The 13,738-nt window shown below is 47.4% G+C and overlaps 1 non-coding gene across 1 annotated transcript; it reads right to left on the reverse strand.

Annotated features, from left to right (window-relative positions):
* Positions 1 to 5,878: 5,878 nt before the first annotated feature.
* LOC128115082 (U6 spliceosomal RNA) lies at positions 5,879 to 5,985 on the reverse strand. The gene has a single exon (XR_008219979.1). It is a non-coding gene; the product is annotated as a U6 spliceosomal RNA (small nuclear RNA).
* Between the last annotated feature and the right edge of the window lie 7,753 nt (positions 5,986 to 13,738).

Here is a 13,738-nt window from a genome sequence, read left to right on the forward strand (position 1 = left end):
ACCTCCCACCCCTGCCCAGCAGGCTCTCAATGGCTGGCCTAGAACTCACAGAGATCCGCTTGCCTCTGCCTCCAGAGTGCCACGCACGGCAAAGAAAAATGCCAGTTTTCGTCCTGACAGAAGACAACACATGGCCCAGTTCCCATCACCTTCGCCAAGCCCATTTCCCACCTCTTCCAAAGTTTTCAGGTTCCTGAATTATCCTTTGTTATCGGAAAATGGAGCCTTTTGATCCAAAATGTAGTTCCAACCCCCCCACCAAGGTCAATTTTTCCTGTTCGGGGATGGGGGGAGGGTGATCTTCACACTGTAGCCCAGGCTGACCTCAAATTCATTATGTAGCCCAGGCAAGCCTCTTGCCTCACCTGGGATTACAGGTGTAAGCCTCCATGCCCAGTTTTCAGTTTTTAGCCCTCATCTTTAACTGTCACCTCTTCCAGAAAGCCTCTGATGCTCCTTTTACTGGGCAGCTCTAACAGGTCACAGACCTTCATTATGAATATCCTGTACCATAACTATTTATTAACTTATTTTATGTGTATGTACACTAAGTGCATGCAGGAGCCTACAGGGGTCAGAAAAGGATATTGGATCCTTGGGAACTGAAGTGATAGGCAGTTCTGAGCCTATGTGGGTGCTAGGAGCTGAACTCGGGTCCTCTGGAAGGGCAGCAAATGCTCTTAACTGCTGTACCATCTCTCCAGCTCCATAATTATTGCTTACTTACTGTATCCATTTTACCCTCATGTTTCTTCAAGTCAAAGGCATGTCTGAGTATATCTTTATTCCATAGCAGGTGCACGACTAGGTGGCTGGTTTTCCTGTCATGTGCTAAGGATATTTGTGCCTCAGAGTCTCCCAGTTTTCTGTTTTCTGTGACTGGAATGTTCTCCTTCTAGGTAGTCTCCGACAGTGTGTCCTTGCTCAAATGTCCTTACATCAGAGAAGTCCCTGGTCACCTCCATCACTCCCCTCCACTGTGCTCCATTTAACATTTGCTTTCATGGAGAGTATCATTACCTGACATCACAGTAAATATTTCTTTGTGTATTGACCATCTGTCCTACTACAATGAAAACTCCAGCAGTTTTTCTTTCTTCATTCAACACTACGTCCTCAGCGTCCAAATAATTGCTTGTCAAAGTAGGTACTCAATAAATATTTGTCATTCAATAAGTGATCTGGAAGTGAGTGACTGAAAGATTCTGGAATATGGTAGTGAGGAAGAAGAATTGAAAATGCAGTAAAATAAGAAAAGTCACACACACCCAGGACCACACTGGGTCCTGACAGGAATGACAGCAAAGACAAGCCCCACCTTCGACAAATGAAAACGTAGGATGAGAGCCAGCTAGAGTTCTGCATCTGGGTCTTCAGGAAGCACAGCTCTTCTGAAAAGATTCCAGGACAAGAAGCAGCCAGATAACGGAGATAGGGAGGCTTGTGGCCAAGACCTAAAGACAACATCTACCCCAAGCCCAGGCCCCTCTTGAGCAGATGGTTCCGGAGAAGCCTTAGCATCTGTCCCTCCATAAATTATCCAGTGCTCCTGCCTTCCAGTCTTCTCTGGTGACAGCCGGAACAATTGTCCCGGAATTCCATCTGCTGCTCCTGTGCTGATCCCCTGTACAGTTCATCAACATTTCATTGCACAGAAGTATCCCATTTCCCTGGCTCAAGATGGAAGTTGGGTCTGTCCCTGGGTAAGCTGATCTCCAGTACCCTCCCCCATCAACACAAACAAACACAACCTCTGCAGAGGATCCCAGATCTCTAGAGGAAGAGTCCCACATCTTTTACTTTCATTCTATTTCTCTTTCTGTCTATCTATCTATCTATCTATCTATCTATCTATCTATCTATCTATCTATCTATTTATTTCGTGTTACAGGGTCTCACTACATAGCTCTGACTATCCTGGAACTCACTCTGTAGACTAGGCTGGCCTCAAACTCAAGAGATTCACCAGCCTCTGCCTCCCAAGTGCTGGGATTAAAGGTATGCACCACAGCTCCCAGCTAGAGTCCCACATTTTATTTCCCATCCCTCCATGCTCTTCTAACACATATATTTTCTAAAAACAAATAAGATTACACTGAATAAATTAATCATATACTTTTTTAATGAAGCTCAAAATAAAGGGTTGGAGGTGCAGCTTGGGGCAGCTTGCTTATTTGACATAAGTAAGGCCCTATTTTGATCCTTCCCACCCAAAACAAAACAAAATGACTCCTGATCATTACACATCTCCACTTAATTCCCCTTAAATCGCTCATTCAGAACTTTAAAAATGAGACATTTGTTGTGAAAGAATATCACAAGCTCAAAATAAAGATAAATTAACTTGAAAGAAAAGAGTTTAAAAATAAAACTTTTAGCTGGGCAGTGGTAGCAAAAACACAGTTTTCAAAGGGAATAAGAATTTTTTTTTACTCTGGCTTAGTGGTGGTGGCACATGCTTTTAATCCCAACAACAAGAAAGCAGAAGATCTCTGAGTTCAAGGCCAGCCTGGTTTACAGAGCGAGTTCCAGGACAGCCAGAGCTACACAGAGAAACCATGTCTCTAAATAAATAAATAAAATAAAACTTCTAAAGGAAAAAAAAAATACCACAAGCTCAGCTTTTGAAGCCAGGAGGCTGCTGTACCTTTCTTTGTGACCTTGGTTGGACACACAGAGGACCAGAATTAATTCAGTTCCCTGTCTACATAGCAGTTATGAAGATGATTTCAGAACCTATAATCATACCACTGGGGAGGGAGGGAGAGACAGGACACGGAGTTCAAGATCATCCTAGGCTACATAGGGACTTGAAGACAAGCTTGAGCTACATGAGCCCCTGTCTAAAAAACAGACAACAAAAAGAGAATTTCGCCGGGCGGTGGTGGCGCACGCCTTTAATCCCAGCACTCGGGAGGCAGAGCCAGGCGGATCTCTGTGAGTTCGAGGCCAGCCTGGTCTCCAAAGCGAGTTCCAGGAAAGGCGCAAAGCTACACAGAGAAACCCTGTCTCGGAAAAAAAAAAAAAAAAAAAAAAAAGAGAATTTCAAAACTTCAAAAGGTGACCAGTTGATTTCCAGATCTCCTAACTCTTCTATTAGTTAAATCCAATAGGTCATGGGTAGAGCAAATACCACTACACACACACACACACACACTCACTCAAACTGAAAAGGTAGGAAGCTAGACATGATATCTCATGCCAATAATCTCAACACTCAGGAGACTGAAGCAGAATGATTGCAATGATCTCAAGGCCAGCCTGGTTTCCATAATGAGCTTTAGCCTGAGCTACAGTGTGAGACCCTGAGATGTGTGCCAGCATACACAGGCTTTGAGGACATTATGATAAGTGGAATAAGCTAGTTAAGAAGGACAGCAGGGGCCCAGCCTGGAGCTCAGCCTGGTGGCACAGGTCTGTAATTCTTGCTACTAGGGATGCTTAGACACAGGATCACAAGTTCAAGGGCAGCTTGGACAACTTATTGAGACCATGTCTAAAACAGAAAACCCAAAAAGGGTTTGGGGCTGTAGTTCAGCGATATTGTAATTGCTTAGCCCATAGGAGGCCACCAGCACTTCAGAAAATAAAAATAAAAAATAAAAATATGAGATGGCTATTATTTTAGTGACTTAGAGTAGTCACGTTTATAGAGATAGAAAACGGGTCCTGTTTGGCTATGCAGCCAGCAGTGAGACTGGGTGATTCCACGATCCCCATCTCTGCCAAACCAGCAAGGCTTCCCTCCACTCCAAGCCAGTGTGTGGGGCTTGGCCTTGGAATTCTGCTATCTTGTAAACTAAGCAGCTATGTTTATAGGAAAGGCAGGAAAGGGAGCTCCAGGTTTCAGAAGCATCCAGGAATGACACCTGAAGCAGCTGCCAGGGAGGCTGAGGCCGACTCACGCGGGGTCTCCGCCATCCCTATCTGCCCTGGCAGTCCAGGTGGCAGAGGCTCCACAGCATGGGAACACTTGGTACTACTGTGCCTTACGCTCGCTGTCTGTGAGCCTGTATCTGCATGTGCTCGCCGGTCTAAATGGCCCTGTTCCCTCTCCAGGCATTTCAAAAAGGAGCATACTCAACCCACCTTAGGCATGACCAACCCCCTATGACCTCTCAACACTCAGATGCCCACACTCTGTATCCACCCTAGCCTAGGTTTCTCCCTTGCCCTGGGCAGGAAATTCCAGGTATCCCAAGCATGGCATCCAGTCCCTGAGGCACACAATGGGCACACACACACACACACACACACACACACACACACACACTGGCCATAAGTGGGAAACAATAGCTTAACTTGGACTTCAGCTCTTGAACAGCTGGCTCTGACATTGGCTGCGAGGTAGGATGGAGGTGGGTGGAAAACAGGAAGCAGCAAGAGGGAGGGAACATTTGTTGCAGGACCCAAGGGCCCCTCTGCTGGCAAAACGCCCTGTGAAACATGTACTCCTTCAATACTCCAAGCACCGGCTCAGCCCGACGCTAGGACAGTGGTTCTCAACCCGTGGGTTGCAACCTTTGGGGTGGGGGGGTGTCAAGCGACCCTTTCACAGGGATCACGTTTCAAATATCCTGCATGTCAGATATTTACATTACGATTCCTAACAGCACCAAACTTACAGTTATGAAGCAGCAATGAAAATAAATACCTGAAGAACTGTATTAAAGGGTCGAGGCATTAGGAAGGTTAAGAATCACTGCTCTGGGGCCTCCACTGGACTGGCTAGAACTGGCTTAGAGAAAAACAGGACAACACAAGCGGATGATTGCCCTAACTTGGTGAGAACAAGGGTCAGATATGCATGCCCTCAGGATTCCATGAGGTCCAGAGCCCGCAGGTGCGCCTGGACTCTATGGGTGCATATGTGTGGGCAAATAAGGGCTAGAGGGGTGGTTCACGCAGTAGAGTGCCCCGACTGTACAAGCAAGCCAGACAGTGTCAAACGCTCGTAATCCCAGTACTCAGGAGGTGGAGGCAGGAGGATCACAAGTTCAGGTATCCTCAACTACATAGCCAGTTTGGACAGCCTGAGTTGTATGAGACTCAGGCTCAGAAAACAAAACAAGTAACTAATACTCACTGGGCATCTGGCACTGCCCTGGGGTTCTCTCTCTGCTCGCACCCACAGTATCTACCATCATGTAAGGCTCTGACAGCAAAAGAGGAGAAATGTTCATGGGTAGGTCAATGCATGCAAGAAAAAATGAGTGACCCCCTTCCCTAGTGTCTTGTATCTAATGTACAAGACATTGTGAAAAGGAGCCTAAGGAGAGAGGCAGAAAACTCGAGAACCCTCCTCTCAGATGGGAGTGAGGACACCTGGGGGCCCTGAAAGACAGATACTCAGAAAATACACGCTTAGGAAAGTGTGTAGTGGTTGTCTGTGCCACGCCCTGAAGCACCACCCCTAGTGAGGCAGCAGGTACCTGCCCCTTGGGTGTGGCCGCCAGGGACCCTTCAGACCTGGGACGCAGGTATGTGGGCTCTCTCTTTTCTTCCATACCTTGTGGTCTTGGATGCTGGGGCAGATCAAGGCAGAGCTCTCCTGAGAACCACGTTGGACCATGCCCCACTCCTCCAGGATTCTGAGACCAACTCCTTTATTCTGGTTGTGAGTTAACCCCCAAATAAATTCCTTTGACCATCAAATAGACTCTATGGATTTATCCCATTATCTGGCGCTCACGTGGGGCAAACTCCAAATGACTGTGCATCCTGAAGGCTGGGAGTTCTAGAGAAGTACAGCTATTGTCCAGATCTGGGATCAAAGCCAGAAATGAGCCTGCTTTGACTATTGATCACCACTGTGAAAGAAGACCTTAGCATCCCAAAGTCATCTGGGTGTCAGCAAAATCCGTTCCCAGGTTCTCCAAAGAACAGCCACCACATCATAAATTTGCATATCATCCTTGAGCAGGGGCCAAGCAAATCTTCTCTATATCGTTTCAATTTTAGTGTATGAGCTGGGGAAGCAAGCGCATTAAGTCATCTACTGAACAGCAGAAATTCAAGCCAAGAGTCGATGGGCATCAGCCAGGGTGCTCCTACCACCAGCTGAACCTGTCACTTTCCCCAAGCACAGGTCAGTGGTAAAATGGCCTCCAAAGCACACTGCCTGGGTTCATATGCCAGCTGTGGCCTCCATCTAGCTGTAAGAGCATAGACAAATGACTGAAGCTTCCTATGTCCATTGCCACATCTGTGAAAGCAGACTAAGCATGTACCCTACAGAACTGTGGGTAAAATGAACTCATGCACGGTCTCAGTTTTTTCCCATTGCTGTGATGAATGGCCCTGGCAAAGGCAACCTGAAGGAGAATGGGATTGTTTTGGTTCACAGTTGCAGCTTAGAGTCCATCACGGCAGGAAAGTCACAGCAGTAGGAGCTTGGGTGAGTCGGCAACATCATAGCCACACTCAGGTGGTGGAGAGCTTGTGTTCACCTAGCTTTCTCATTTTTGTACAGTCCAGGCCCCAAACCTGAGGAATGGTGCTACCCATTTTTTTTTAAAGATTTATTTATTATGTATACAGTGTTCTGCCTGTATGCCAGAAGAGGGCACCAGTTCTCATTACAGATGGTTGTGAGCCACCATGTGGTTGCTGGGAATAGAACTCAGGACCTCTGCAAGAACAGCCAGTGCTCTTAACCTCTGAGCCATCTCTCCAGCCCCCTCATTTTTTTTAAACAGGTTTTTTTTTTGTTTTTTTTTTCTGTTTTTTGTTTGTTTGTTTGTTTTTCTGTGTAGCTCTGGCTGTCCTGGAACTCACTCTGTAGATCAGGCTGGCCTTGAACTCACAGAGATCTGACTGCCTCTGCCTCCCAAGTGCTGGGATTAAAGGCATGTACCACCACTGCCCCAAGATGCCACCCATTTTTAATGTGGGTCTTCCCAAGTTACCTAATCAATATAATCCTTCGTCCACATCACCAGAGGCTAAAACAAGTGTTGGTCCTCTACTCATTGCTCTTCCCTTTTTATCAGACCAGGACCCCAGCCCAGGAGATGTGCCACTTACTTTTAAGGTGGTCCTCCCCCCTCAGTCAACCCTCTCTGGAATTACAGAAGTGACCAACACTGCTCCTAAGTGCTAAAGCCACTGAAGCTGACAGTGGAGATAAATTCCCAGGCACCCAGCTACAGGATAGAGCGAGGAAGTAGAGGAGGTTTTACTACTCTTTAATTTTTTATTACATTTATTTGTGCGTGCATGCATGTGTGTGCATGTAGAGGCCAGAGGACAATTTGCAGGAGTCAGTTCTCTCTTTCCACCATGCAGATACCCCGTTCAAATTCAGGTCACCCAGCTAGGTAGTGTGAACCACTGAGCCATTTTGCAGGCCCAAACGTTTAGTTCTCTCTCTCTCTCTCTCTCTTTTTATTTTAACTTTATTTATTTTACATCCCAACCACAGTTTCCCCTCCCACCTCCCCTCTGCCCCTTCCAACCCACTCCTCCTGTGTTTCTGTTCAGAAAGGTCAGGCCTCCCATGGATATTGACAAAACATGGCACATCAAGCTTCAGTAAGACTAAGCACCTCCCCTTGTATTCAGGCTGGGCAAGGTGACCCAGTATGAGGAATAGGGTCCCAAAAGTCAGCAAAAGAGTCAGAGACAATCCCTGCTCCCACTGTTAGGAGTCCCACAAGAAGACCAAGCTACAGAACTGTAACATATGTGCAGAGTGCTAGGTCAGCCCCATTCAGGCTCCCTGGTTGCCAGTTTAGACTTTGAGCGCTTATGAACCCAGCATGGTCGATTCTGTGGGTTTTCTTGTGATGTCCTTGACCCCTCTGGCTCCTACAATCCTTCCTCCCCCCTCTTCTGCTGGATTCTCCAAGCTTGGCCTAATGTTTGGCTGTGGGTCTCTGCATCTGTTTCCATCAGTTGCTGGGTGAAGTCTCTCTGATGACAGTTGAGCTAGGCACCAGTCTATGAGTACAGCAGAATATTGCTAGGCGTCATCACATTGACATTGGTCTTGACATCAGAATAGGAGTGATACGTGAGAGGATAACTTAGATATCGCCGAATGTTTAGCCTCAAGGCATACTGCAAAATGCATGATGGGAGAAAGGGGTGGGCCAGAAAGGCCACGATAGAAATGCTAGCGTGGTGAGGAAGAGGTAGACAAGGCAGAGGCATGGGACAGAAGGGTTCCTGGGCTGTGGTAAAAGGAGGACTGGACTAATCAAAGGATAAGGGAACAGAGAGAGAAGACTCAGTTACCTACAGGGTAGTGAGGCTTCTGCCAAACAGGGAAATCCAAGATGTGAGACTAGCCGGTATTCCTGGGGAGGTTTTTTTTTTTTTTTTTTTTTTTTTGGTTTTTCGAGACAGGGTTTCTCTGTGTAGCTTTGCGCCTTTCCTGGAACTCGCTTTGGAGACCAGGCTGGCCTTGAACTCACAGAGATCCACCTGGCTCTGCCTCCCGAGTGCTGGGATTAAAGGCGTGCGCCACCACCGCCCGGCCCTGGGGAGTTTTAAATGAAGGAGGGAGTGTATTAGCAAAATTCTTGCAGAGCCAGAAGTCTCGGCTGAAGTAAAGGGGTTGAAAGTGGACAGATTCCCAAAGATACTGCAACAGAGACATTTGGAGAGACAAGTCCCAGCGCAGCCCAGAACAGCCCAGCTCCACCTCCTGTCCTGGCTCTTCTTGCCAAACCCTGGTCCTACTCCAGGGCAAGAAAATGACTTTGACTCTACAAGGGACCCTCCACGGCCTCACCTGGGCCCCCGTTCCCCTGCTTCCTATACATACAAGTTCATTTCATCACAGGCTCCTTCAGCCCTCACAGCCAGTGAGGGAGAGAGGGAAGGAAGGAGGATGGGGGTGGGGGGGTAGAGGTGGGGGGGGGAGGTGGGAGGGAGAGGTAGGGAGCAGTTAGTGAGAACTTGGGATGTCTCTGTTTTACATACACAGAAACAGACACAAGAATGTCTCCAGCCTCAGGGCCCCACAGCAGATTCTAAGTCCTGGTCACTTTACTTTCAGGCACCACACTCTACCTCAGGAGACCCTGGACAGATGGAGCCAGGGCTGCCCACCACCTGTTCCCTAGACAGTCATTGGTGTCCACACACATTTGTTTTCTCCATAGGATTAAGAGATTCAGGTAAGTCAGTTGCCAGATGTCAAAGATGAGGTGAAATAGGCCGTGAGTTATATGGCAACGTTATCAAGCATTGACGCTAGAAGCATCCTTAGAGTCCATCGAACGAACTCCTTTTTACATGTGAAACTTGGGCTCAGAAATAAGAGACTTGGCTCCCATGGGACACTTCTTATGTTCCACCTGTCTTAGTCACTGTTCTATCGCTGTAAAGAGACACCATGACCATGGCAACTCCCATAAAGGAAAGCATTTAATTGGGGCTGGCTTACAGTTTCAGAGGTTTAGCCCATTGTTATCATGGCAGGGAGGAGCATGGCAGCATGCAGGCAGACGTGGTGCCCGAGGAATAGCTGAGGGTTCTACATCAGGATCCACAGACAGCAGCAAGAGAGACAGACTCTGGGACTGGCTTGGGCTTTTGAAACCCCCAAACCCACCCCCAGTGACACACGTCCTCCAACAAGGCCACGCCTCTTGTCCTTTCAAATAGTGCCATGCCCTAAGCAACCCAATATATGAGCCTGTGGAGGACATTTGTATTCAAACCACCACACCCTCGCTCCTTTTCTCACAGTTACCTGCCACTGCCCATAACAAATAACCCACTGATTTAGTGGCCGAAGACTATTTTATTACCGTTAAGATTTCTGCGTGTGGGGACTGAGGCAGGGCTCAGCTGTGTGGCTCTGACTGTCTTGGATGCAGATGCAGTCAGTTGGAGAGCTGGAGTGAAGCAGCACTGTCTGCCTGGGTGGCTGTCTGTGTTCAGGTCGTCTCAGGGCTTCTCTGTGTGGCCTCTCACCGGGGATGGTTTGGGCTTACAACAGTGATCTCAGGACACTCAGACTGATTACATGACAATTCATCATATCTCCAAATGCAACACCCCGAGAGAATCAGGTGAACCTGTGCCGTGTTTTGCCACTTGACATTAGAAGTCACATGGTGTCTCTTCTACTTTTATTACTTTTGGCAGCCTAGATACCACCTCCCAATGAGAAGAGTGTCAAAGTCACAGGGTAAGAACACGTCAGGAGCAGCTGGGTATGGTGGCGCACGCTTTTAGTCCCATCACTCAGGAGGCAGAAGTAGGCAGATCTCTCTGAGTTCGAAGCCAGCCTGGTCTACAAAGCGAGTTGCAGGACAGCCTGGGCTACACAGAGAAACCCTGTCTGGAAAAACAAACAAGAAAGAACAAACAGGGGCTGGAGAGATGACTCAGTGGTTAAGAGCCCTGAACTCAGAAGACCCGAGTTCAGTTCCCAGCACAAAAGCTGGATGATTTACAAGCTTCTGTAACTCTAGCTCCAGGGAATCTGATGCCCTCTTCTGGCCTCCAAGGGTACCTACACACATGTGAACATAAACTCATACACACATACACATAAATAATAAAAATAAATCTTAAAAATAAAACAAAAATAAGAACAACCAAAAAGAGTTACAAAGGCATAAAAGACAGTTCCCATATATCTTTTGTCCATTTTTATTTAGGGCTAACATTGTGTCACGGTATATTTGTCAAAGCTGAGAAACCACTACTAGTACCTTGGGATAAACTCCAGATTTTATTCATATTTTTCCAGATTCCCACTGCTTATTTATTTATTTATTTGTTTGTTTGTTTATAGTTTCATGTGCATTGGTGTTTTTCCTGAATATATGTCTGTATGAGGGTGTCATGAGCTGCCATGTGGGTGCTGGGAATTGAACCTGGGTCCTCTGAAAGAACAGTCAGCGCTCCCAACCACTGAGCCATCTCTCCAGCCCCTCCACTGATCATTTTTGATGGGAGTTTATCTCCTTATTTTTTATTATTACATTTATTTTGTATATACATGTGTGTAGGTGCGCATGCCTCAGCCCACATTCCGAGGCCAGAGAGTGACTTGTAGGAGCCGGTGCTTCCCTTTCACCACGTGGGTCTCCAGGATCTAATTCAGGAAGCACTTGAGGGCAAGTGCCTTCATCTGCCCAGCCACCTCACCGGCCCTCTACCAATTATTTCTCAGGATTTAATTTCAGAAACCATGTCTTATGTAGCTGACCTCACTTTGGTCAGGGTCACCCTGACTGACAAGACACATGGTAATAGAGGAGCATCCTGGGAGGCTGCAATATTTCAATGAAAAGGCAATGGTAGTGGGCCAGTGAGCTGGCTCAGCGGGTAAAGGTGTCTGCTGCCAATGCTGAGTTCGATCCCTAGAACCTACACAGTAGAAGGAGAGAACTGACTGCTGAAAGTTCCCCTTTGACCCCCACATGCAAGCTGTGGCGCATGTGCATCTGTAAACACAATAAATAATGAATAAGGAAAGCTGGAGGAAAAGGAAAGAGGCAACATGGGCCCGGACCAGGCTATTGGACGTCAAATTGTGAGAAGTAGTCAAAAGCCAAATTCTCCTTCTTCTTGTTGTTGTTTTGGTTTTGAGACAGGGTTTCTCTGTGTACCTCTGGCTGTCCTGGAACTTGTTCTGTATGGCTCTGGCTGTCCTCGAACTCACAGAGGCCTGCCTGCCTCTGCCGCCCGAGTGCTGGGATTAAAGGCGTGCGCCACCATGTCTGGCTAAGCTATTGGCAGATTTGAAGCAGAATTTGCAGGGTGTGGATTGTAAGAGGAAGAAGAGAGGCTGGGGAGAGAGAAGCAGGTACAGTGCTTGCTGAACAATCCTGAAGACTTGTCTGAATCTCCAGAACCTGCAAAAAGCTGGGTGTGCTGCAGCTTCGTGATTCCAGTGTTTCCAGAACTCTCTCTGAAGCTTGTGGACCAGCTAGGCTGGCATACCCAGCACACTGGTAAACACCAAAGATATCCTGCCTCAAACAAGGTGTCCTCTGACCTCCATATGCAGGTATGTGCCCCCACACATGTGCACACCATAAATATACATGCATGCACACACATACATACACATGCACACACACACACTTACACGAACATATATCATACATACATATGTAGGCACACACACACCATACATACACATGCACACACCACACATACACGTTGTACATATATGTGCATGCACACACACACACATACACGAACATATATCATACATATGTAGGCACACACACACCATACATACACATGCATGCACACACATACTATACACGCATACATGCACATTCACACATACATCATACATGCATGTGCATGCACACATCATACACACACACATATACACACACACACACACACACACACACACACACACACACACGCATACACACACACACACAAAGAGAAAGAAGAAGAAGGCTGGAGAGATGGCTCAGCAGTAAAGCTCTTGCTAGGCAACATGAGGACCTGAGTTTAATTCCAGAACTCATATAAAAAAGCCAAAGTTGGTGGCATGTGTTTATAATCCCTGGGCTCAATGACCAGCAGGCAGCTTTGCCTGCTCCATGAACTCTAGGCCAGTTGAGTGACCCTGTCTCAAAAAACAAGGTGGATAGCTGGGCAGTGGTGGCGCATGCCTTTAATCCAGCACATGGAGGCAGAGGCAGGTGGATCTCTGTGAGTTCAAGGCCAGCCTGGTCTACATACCCTGTCTTGGAAAAAAGAAAGACAAGGTGGATGGATAGAGCCAAGGGGGGTCAGTCCTCAGAGTCCCACATGTGCCCAAAGGGGGAGAGAGAGAGAGAGGGAGAGAGAGAGAGAGGTGAAACATGACATGATTTTGATGACTTTGGTCTAATATCCGACGGGTGGACTACCCCGATTGAGATGGGTAGCCCTGACAGAGGAAGGCTGTTTGGAGTGGAAATCGGAGCTTTGCGTTTGGGAACGCCAAGTCTGTTAATCCATGTGGAGGGTTTAGGCAGACAGGCCCTGAGTCTAGATTTCAGGGAGAAGGCTTAGCAGGGAACATAGAAATGAGAGTCTGTATCTTATAAAGCTAGATGTTCAATTGGGCTGAATGACATCGGAAAGAGAAGGCAGGAAAGATGACCTGGGGTGGAGTCCCAGGGGTGCAGAGAGCTGGGGGGGTGGGGGGATCCCTAGGGGAGTGAGGAAGTGGCCATGGCAGAAGGCAGAGAAGCTGAGAGTGACCCTAGATGTTGGGGAAGAGTTATGTCAAGTCACTTGACAGCCAGTGAGATGACAGCGGAGATTTCATGACTGGATTGGCGCTGATGGGGCGCTGGGGACCGTGGCTAGCGGCATCTTTCCACCTGGAGCTTATTATGCAGCCTAGGCTGACCTGAAATATGCAGAGATCTTACCTTAGTGCCTCCCCCCGCCAGTGCTTAGATTATAGGGGTGAGCCACCATAGCCAATCTAAACAAATACCTTTGAAGCATTTTTAGTAAAGGGGAGCAGGAAAAAATGTAGCTGGAATCTGTAGAGAACCAGTGGCTATCTCTTTGCTTCTTCTCTTAATTTTCTTTCTTTCTTTTTTCTTTTGACTTTTCAAGACAGGGTTTCTCTGTGTAGCCCTCACTGTCCTGGATCTCTCTCTGTAGACTAAGACTGGCCTCAAACTCACAGAGATCTGTCTGCCTCTGCTGCCCAAGCGTTCAGATTAAAGATGCGTGTCACCACTGAATGGCATTTTTTTTTTAAAGGCAGGCTTTCACTGTGTATCCCTGGCTGGTCTGAAACTGG

Source organism: Peromyscus californicus, unplaced genomic scaffold (genome assembly GCF_007827085.1).
Source record: "Peromyscus californicus insignis strain IS unplaced genomic scaffold, ASM782708v3 Scaffold_19__1_contigs__length_69161282, whole genome shotgun sequence".
NCBI classification, from domain to species: Eukaryota; Metazoa; Chordata; class Mammalia; order Rodentia; family Cricetidae; genus Peromyscus; species Peromyscus californicus.